Here is a 9,060-nt window from a genome sequence, read left to right as displayed (position 1 = left end):
CAAATCTTGTTTGAATGTGCAATGGGCCTAAAATATCTGCAAGCAAAATTTGTGTTTTGAAATCCAATTGGCCCTCCTTACCTCTTAGGCCCTACTATATGTGCGTACATAGGACTAAGGCCACAAAATGAACATATTTTAACACGGGAGAAGTGGGGTGATATATTTTGGGGTGTGTTTCTTCTTTTTGATGTGTTGTGTGCAAAAAAACTGGCTTTAAAATGACATATATTTGAAGAAAATGAAAATGTCATTTTTTTCATCATTTGTAATAATTCTTGCAAAACAATATTTATTTGATCAAAATGCTCACTATACCTCTCAAAGAATACCTGAAGGAGTCTAGTTTTCCAAATTGGGTCATTTAATGGGAGGTTCTGTCATTATTCCACCAATTCCTGTCTGTAAACAGAGCTTGGTACAGGAAAAAATGACAAACTCAAAATTTCCAAAATTTGCTTATAAACTTGATAAACTTGTAAATTGTCTAAGTTACTCAAATATGCTAAAATTATTTCAAATATGCTTGAAACACAAAAGGGACATTTGGAAGTATATAACTACTAACTTTTTTTGCCCTGTATTATTGTGTATATGTGAGATATCGCAGCTAAAAATGGAAAGCATTGAAAAATTTTCAAAATTTTCAGCATTTGCGAGTTTTTAAATAAATTTACGCAAGTTATATCAGTCTAATTTTACCTTCTCAGTAAAGTACAACATGTCACGAAAAAACAATATCACAATCCCTTGGATGCACTATACTGTTACAGAATTATTCACTGATAAAGTGACACAGGGCAAATTTCCAAAATTTGGCTTGGTCATTAAGGTCCAAAATAGGCTGGTCACTAAGGGGTTAAAAAGCCCACCCTATTGACGAGAGAATGATAGGACAGTATGTTACAAGGCTATAATACATGGCACTTTTACATTGATTCTGATATGTAGCAATATTAAAATATAAAAGAAAAGGCACTTACAAGAAAAGGATTTAATATGTAAATAAAAACTAAAGATAAGTATTATTGCTCGAATCTTTAGGTATACCTCCCTTAAATAGCATATATGTGGATATATCCCAAAACTCTGATACTGCCACAATCCTTCTCCCAGGGTAGCCTGGTCCTAACTAAATAATGGGATATATAACACAAAGGATCTTCTGTACTCTGATGCTGTAAAAGAACATTTGTAGGCACTTGCTCAAGTAATTCTTTAATTTAATAATTTTATTTATTTAGTTATTAGAAATAATTTATGTAAAGAAAATATCTTTCATGTCCTTGGGCACCTGCGGTTTTATATACTGCTAGAAAGCCGACAGTGTGCTTTCCCATTTTGTGCCCCCACTGAAGAGCTATCGGTGCTGTTACCAACATCTCTTCACTGTCAGAAAGGCGTTTCTGACAGTCTGTGAAGAACGCCCCTCCTGACACTTGAGTCCATAGCGCTATACTGTCAAGTAATAATATAGTAGTAAAATATCAACAATCTCAAGGATACAAGTCCATCTTCAGAGATCTTGCTGTTCATATGTTAAAAGTGCACAACATAATCAAGAAGTTTACAACCCATGGCACTGTAGGTAATCTCCCTGGACATAGATGGAAGAGAAAAATTTATGAAATTTTGCAACGCAGGATACTCCAGATAGTGGATAAGCAGCCCTAATCATGTTCCAAAGAAATCCAAGCTGTCCTGCAGGCCCAGGGGGGCATCAGTGTCAGTGCAAACTATCCATCCACATTGGAATGAAATGAAACGTTAAAGCAGGAAACTCAGGAGGACCCCACTGCTGACAGTGAGACATAAAAAAGATAGACTGCAGATTACCAAAATGTATGTGAGCAAACCAAAAGCCTATGAATGTTGTTAGCAGCAGCTCTATCAAAAGGGTTGTCTCCATATATAGGAAGCAGAATAAAATATAAACCTTCATAAAATTAAAGCAGATTAGAAAAAAGAACATGTATCAGTATTAAATTTAACTTAGTAACAATATAGGTGATCCATTCCCTTTAAATGTGAACAGATAAAATCTGCGAACAATGAATATAAATGAAGTAAAGTATTTTATTCCCCATTTACATGCCCAAGATAATAACGTGTGGAATAATGATTTTTCATAGATAGTATAATACACAGAAAACTTATTATTGAAGCAGCTTCCCTGCTGAAAAGCTGCAGACTAGGTCAATTGAACATAAATTAAGATAATCGGCATGTGATTCCAGATGCAAATACATAGCAGAAATCCAAATTTCAGGGAAGTTTTTCTGTGGCGAACTAACTGAGCACAGTTTGCAAATCTTTTCTTTGTGAACACAGCCTGACATTTGACAGCAGGATCTGACAACACACTAGGTCTGTTTGTAGTCTGGTGTACTCAGGCCTACTTTATGTGTGTCCATACTTACAAACAGTAGGATCAAATTATTAAGATTTGTTTGCTGGATTTAGTTGAAGATGCAAAAAAAAAAAAAAAAAAAAGTGGTCTTTAGGGATGAGCAATCAGCTTCAGAAAAGATCGGATCCCGATCGGCAATTGAGCAAATTTCACAATCAAGATCGGCTGGAAAATGATCGGAAATCGGATTTTGAAATCTCAAGATTGGCTCAACCCTTAAAGTGACTTTTCCCATAGAGAAGCAATGACTAGGGAAGAGTGATCGGGAAAGATCGGATCCCGATCGGCGATCGGGCAAATTTCACGATCAGGATCGGTTGGAAAATGATCAGAAATCAGATTTTAAAATCAATCCTGAAATCTCAAGATCGGCTCAACCCTAGTGATCTTATACACAGGACAATGATGAACATCCACATGACGTCCACTTTTGAACGGCCATCACACTGTAGGTTTAAACACTTCGAAAACTTTTTTGAAAACAGACTGTGAAAGTAGTCCATCAAAAAACCTGACTAGAGATGAGCGAACAGTGTTCTATCGAACACATGTTCGATCGGATATCAGGGTGTTCGCCATGTTCGAATCGAATCGAACACCACGTGGTAAAGTGCGCCAAAATTCGATTCCCCTCCCACCTTCCCTGGCGCCTTTTTTGCACCAATAACAGCGCAGGGGAGGTGGGACAGGAACTACGACACTGGGGGCATTGAAAAAAATTGGAAAAAGTCATTGGCTGCCGAAATCAGGTGACCTCCATTTTAGACGAATAGTGGATTTCAAATCCGGGTCATATGAGAATGTGAACTTTGTGACTATGAGACAGGGATAGCTGTACAGGCAGGGATAGCTAGGGATAACCTTTATTTAGGGGGGAATGTTATTAAAAATAACTTTTTGGGGCTCTATCGGGTGTGTAATTGTGATTTTTGTGAGATAAACTTTTTCCCATAGGGATGCATTGGCCAGCGCTGATTGGCCGAATTCCGTACTCTGGCCAATCAGTGCTGGCCAATGCATTCTATTAGCTTGATGAAGCAGAGTGTGCACAAGGGTTCAAGCGCACCCTCGGCTCTGATGTAGCAGAGCCGAGGCTGCACAAGGGTTCAAGCGCACCCTCGGCTCTGATGTAGGAGAGCCGAGGGTGCACTTGAACCCTTGTGCACCCTCAGCTCTGCTACATCAGAGCCGAGGGTGCGCTTGAACCCTTGTGCACACTCTGCTTCATCAAGCTAATAGAATGCATTGGCCAGCGCTGATTGGCCAATGTATTCTATTAGCCTGATGAAGTAGAGCTGAATGTGTGTGCTAAGCACACACATTCAGCTCTACTTCATCGGGCTAATAGAATGCATTGGCCAGCGCTGATTGGCCAGAGTACGGAACTCGACCAATCAGCGCTGGCTCTGCTGGAGGAGGCGGAGTCTAAGATCGCTCCACACCAGTCTCCATTCAGGTCCGACCTTAGACTCCGCCTCCTCCGGCAGAGCCAGCGCTGATTGGCCGAAGGCTGGCCAATGCATTCCTATGCGAATGCAGAGACTTAGCAGTGCTGAGTCAGTTTTGCTCAACTACACATCTGATGCACACTCGGCACTGCTACATCAGATGTAGCAATCTGATGTAGCAGAGCCGAGGGTGCACTAGAACCCCTGTGCAAACTCAGTTCACGCTAATAGAATGCATTGGCCAGCGCTGATTGGCCAATGCATTCTATTAGCCCGATGAAGTAGAGCTGAATGTGTGTGCTAAGCACACACATTCAGCACTGCTTCATCACGCCAATACAATGCATTAGCCAGTGCTGATTGGCCAGAGTACGGAATTCGGCCAATCAGCGCTGGCTCTGCCGGAGGAGGCGGAGTCTAAGGTCGGACCTGAATGGAGACTGGTGTGGAGCGATCTTAGACTCCGCCTCCTCCAGCAGAGCCAGCGCTGATTGGTCGAGTTCCGTACTCTGGCCAATCAGCGCTGGCCAATGCATTCTATTAGCCCGATGAAGTAGAGCTGAATGTGTGTGCTTAGCACACACATTCAGCTCTACTTCATCAGGCTAATAGAATACATTGGCCAATCAGCGCTGGCCAATGCATTCTATTAGCTTGATGAAGCAGAGTGTGCACAAGGGTTCAAGCGCACCCTCGGCTCTGATGTAGCAGAGCTGAGGGTGCACAAGGGTTCAAGTGCACCCTCGGCTCTCCTACATCAGAGCCGAGGGTGCGCTTGAACCCTTGTGCAGCCTCAGCTCTGCTACAACAGAGCCGAGGGTGCGCTTGAACCCTTGTGCACACTCTGCTTCATCAAGCTAATAGAATGCATTGGCCAGCACTGATTGGCCAGAGTACGGAATTCGGCCAATCAGCGCTGGCCAATGCATTCTATTAGCCCGATGAAGTAGAGCTGAATGTGTGTGCTAAGCACACACATTCAGCACTGCTTCATCACGCCAATACAATGCATTAGCCAGTGCTGATTGGCCAGAGTACGGAATTCGGCCAATCAGCGCTGGCTCTGCTGGAGGAGGCGGAGTCTAAGATCGCTCCACACCAGTCTCCATTCAGGTCCGACCTTAGACTCCGCCTCCTCCAGCAGAGCCAGCGCTGATTGGCCGAATTCCGTACTCTGGCCAATCAGCACTGGCTAATGCATTGTATTGGCTTGATGAAGCAGTGCTGAATGTGTGTGCTTAGCACACACATTCAGCTCTACTTCATCGGGCTAATAGAATGCATTGGCCAGCGCTGATTGGCCGAATTCCGTACTCTGGCCAATCAGCACTGGCTAATGCATTGTATTGGCGTGATGAAGCAGTGCTGAATGTGTGTGCTTAGCACACACATTCAGCTCTACTTCATCGGGCTAATAGAATGCATTGGCCAATCAGCGCTGGCCAATGCATTCTATTAGCGTGAACTGAGTTTGCACAGGGGTTCTAGTGCACCCTCGGCTCTGCTACATCAGATTGCTACATCTGATGTAGCAGTGCCGAGTGTGCATCAGATGTGTAGTTGAGCAAAACTGACTCAGCACTGCTAAGTCTGCATTCGCATAGGAATGCATTGGCCAGCCTTCGGCCAATCAGCGCTGGCTCTGCCGGAGGAGGCGGAGTCTAAGGTCGGACCTGAATGGAGACTGGTGTGGAGCGATCTTAGACTCCGCCTCCTCCAGCAGAGCCAGCGCTGATTGGTCGAGTTCCGTACTCTGGCCAATCAGCACTGGCCAATGCATTTCTATGGGGAAAAGTTAGCTTGCGAAAATCGCAAACTGACAGGGATTTCCATGAAATAAAGTGACTTTTATGCCCCCAGACATGCTTCCCCTGCTGTCCCAGTGTCATTCCAGGGTGTTGGTATCATTTCCTGGGGTGTCATAGTGGACTTGGTGACCCTCCAGACACGAATTTGGGTTTCCCCCTTAACGAGTTTATGTTCCCCATAGACTATAATGGGGTTCGAAACCCATTCGAACACTCGAACAGTGAGCGGCTGTTCGAATCGAATTTCGAACCTCGAACATTTTAGTGTTCGCTCATCTCTAAACCTGACATGTTCTTTACTGTATTTGTCCAGTTTGACAGCCACACAGTCTCAAAAGAAGTCAATGGGTAAGTATAATCCCCCGTCACTGCCCATGCCAATCGATCCCACCTCTTACATATAGAAGACAGTCCTTTTTGATGAGCATTGAAAATAATATGTCCCTTTGTGGCATGTGAAAAATGGATCAGCTGTATGAATAAGGTCTTAGGTTATTTTGTAGGCTATTTTATTATAATTTACATATTTACAATTTTATTGTATATAAGGATAAATATTCACAAAGATTTGTATACATTTGAACATTGAGAGAATGTGAGGCATCCTACAATAAAACCAGAATAATGAACATTTAACAGTAACATGATTGGTCGGGTTATTTAGTGATATTTCTCGGCAGTACCTGTATACAAGCTTAATTTCATTGCAACTGCTTGAGAAAATTCAATGAAACCTTAACAAAAAGAAGGAAATTATGGTACTCAAGATCTCAACAGCAAGTAATGAGTCAGTACAGTTACAAGAGAATCTTACTGCTGAAATTTAGTTATCTTAAGCATTTTCTTGTAATCAATTATTTCGAAATACCTTGTCTTTATTCAGCTTCTGTATATACTTTATCCAATAAATAAAATGGATTTTTTTTTTTGTAGATTGTGAGCCCCATATAGGAATCACAATGTACTTTTTTTTTCCTATGTGTATGTCTTTATAGAATGGGAGGAAATCCACATAAACACGGGGAGAATATACAAACTCCTTGCAGATGTTGTTCCTGGCGGGATTCAAACCCAGGATTCCAATGCTGCAGTGCTAACCACTGAGCCACTGTGTCACCCCAAAATAAAATAACAGTCTGTGGGGTCTCATCTTCCTCTTAGTTGGTGACAGCTGGACACATATTGGGCAGCGATCTCCACAGTGGCCTCTTCTTCTCCCAGTAGGATGTAGAGTGTCCTCTTCTTGTCTGCAGATATGAAGTCTAAGATGTGGGCAGAGAGTCTTTGGTAGTAGACGGTCCTCACAGCTGAGTATTTGGTGTAGCAGGAAGTGGGTCTTGTCTTTTAGGGCCCCCTGGTCACAGTGCTGGCATAGTCTGTTCTCCCGTGGCTTGTATGTCTGCCTGTGTCGCCCCGTCTCCATCTCCAGGTTGTGGGCGCTTAGTCTGTACCGGCTCAGGGTCTGTCTGTGTTTGGGGTAGCGTATTCTCTCCAGGTAGGTGGCCATGGTATAATCCCTTTGCAGTGACTGGTACACAGTGAGTTTCTTGGAGTTATTGATTGCACTTCTCCATTCCTCGATGTACCGCTCTTTGTCTCTCTCAATGACTCCTTTAATTTGAGCCTTGTTCAGGGCATGTTGGGGGTTTTGGCTTGGCAGATGGCTGATGCTTGGTTGGGGGGTATCGGGTTTGCTCAGGGCTCTGTGGCTCATCTAGGCTTGGTGGTGGTAAGAGCCAGGACTGCTGCCCTGTATGTGTGTCCAGAATGATAGCGCCCTCTTCTGCATGGTGAGCCATAGGGGGAGTCTGCCTACAGAACTTTAGCTCATCATTTTCATTAGCTTTTGTTGTGTTACATGACAAGATATCATGGTGCAATATGATTCAGAAGTTCATGTTTGATTTTACTACATTTATAAATGATTTGAGTCTTTTCCTGCCACTACAAGATATACAGTATATCACCGTAAACAATTTTTAAAAATATTTTACCCTTATTCAAGAGAATCACTGAAATACAACATTTAACTCAAACTATTTAAAAATAAAACACAAGAAAAAAAACAAAGGATTGAAATAATGGACATTTATAACAAAACAAATCACCATGCCATACAGGGGCATATACAGGAGGCCTCTACAGATAGCTGCAGGAAGCTGTAGGATAAATGACATATGGGAACAATTATACAGTATCCTACCCAGTCATGCATTACCCATAATTAACTGCAGAGAACTTACAGTTTCCCTCAGGGAATGCAGACAAATAATCCTACACAAGATATCATATACAACCAAAGCAAATAAATCTAATCCCAGAGAGGTGTCATGGCTAGAGTATTACTCATTCTGCCAATCATTGTATGTAGCTGGCCGTGAGATCCCAGAAGTCCAGATTTATCAATCACTGTATGTAGCAGAATGTAGAATAGAATCATGGTCCTAAATGTCCCAATGCTCTGGATAATTGTGAGCAGGCAAAAACATTCCATAGAAATCCAGTTACAGCAGTCACAACAGATTATAGGTAGACATTTGCAGAAAGGAAGCCTACCACCTCCCCAACACATATTCAGTTGTCACCACCACATTACAGAAAGCATCACATTGATACGCAACATACTTCTGTTATGTATGGCACTTTTGTAGATTTAACCTTTGATCCCTGGAAGACTGCACTACCTGCTCAGACCCCTACCATCTCCTGTCTACGCCACCCTGTGCAATAAGAATTTATATACCCAATGCTATGACATGACACATTTTACTTGAGCAGCAAGAACAGTTTTCCCAGGCTGAAGGCGCAGGGATTGCTGCGGAGAAGACGTGCATGGTGTCTGATGGTGGTAGTAGTGTTCCCTGAGGCACGTCCTAGTGATGAGTCTTCCTTAGCCTGACGGGAATTGAAGTGCCTGTGATAGTAGGTGCAGGAATGAGGCTCAGGAGGCAGGTTTACAGACAAAGAAACACACAGTTTACTGATGAAGAGCAAGAATAATGCAATTTCTTTCAGTTGTTGGAGATACAATTCTTAAGAGCATCCACTGAAACTGGAGCTAAGGTGCAGGTTGTACTTCCCGGGTGGCAGCCTATGTTTCACTTGCTAGGGTATGCTTCCTCTTTACCAGAGTGCTGATCTCCCTCGGTCCTCAAGATGTCCACAAGGTTGCCCTGCCTAATCTGAGACTAACAAGTAGGTCATAGCTATGAGGTCAATATACCTTTATAGCCTACTGCATACAATAGCCACAAACTTGAGCAGGGAAAATTCCCATCTCTACAGGCAGAGGGAGGGAGGAGATAGTGAGTCTTCTCCTTTTTCAGCTAAGAGGAGGCAATAAGGTAGTTTTCCCCATTTTAAGAAGACTGAGCAAGATTCCCTGGTTAGGTTT

The sequence above is a fragment of the Leptodactylus fuscus genome, chromosome 5 (assembly GCF_031893055.1).
Source record: "Leptodactylus fuscus isolate aLepFus1 chromosome 5, aLepFus1.hap2, whole genome shotgun sequence".
Classification (NCBI taxonomy): domain Eukaryota; kingdom Metazoa; phylum Chordata; class Amphibia; order Anura; family Leptodactylidae; genus Leptodactylus; species Leptodactylus fuscus.
The sequence above is the reverse complement of the archived record's forward strand: the minus strand, read 5'-3'. Positions refer to the sequence as shown.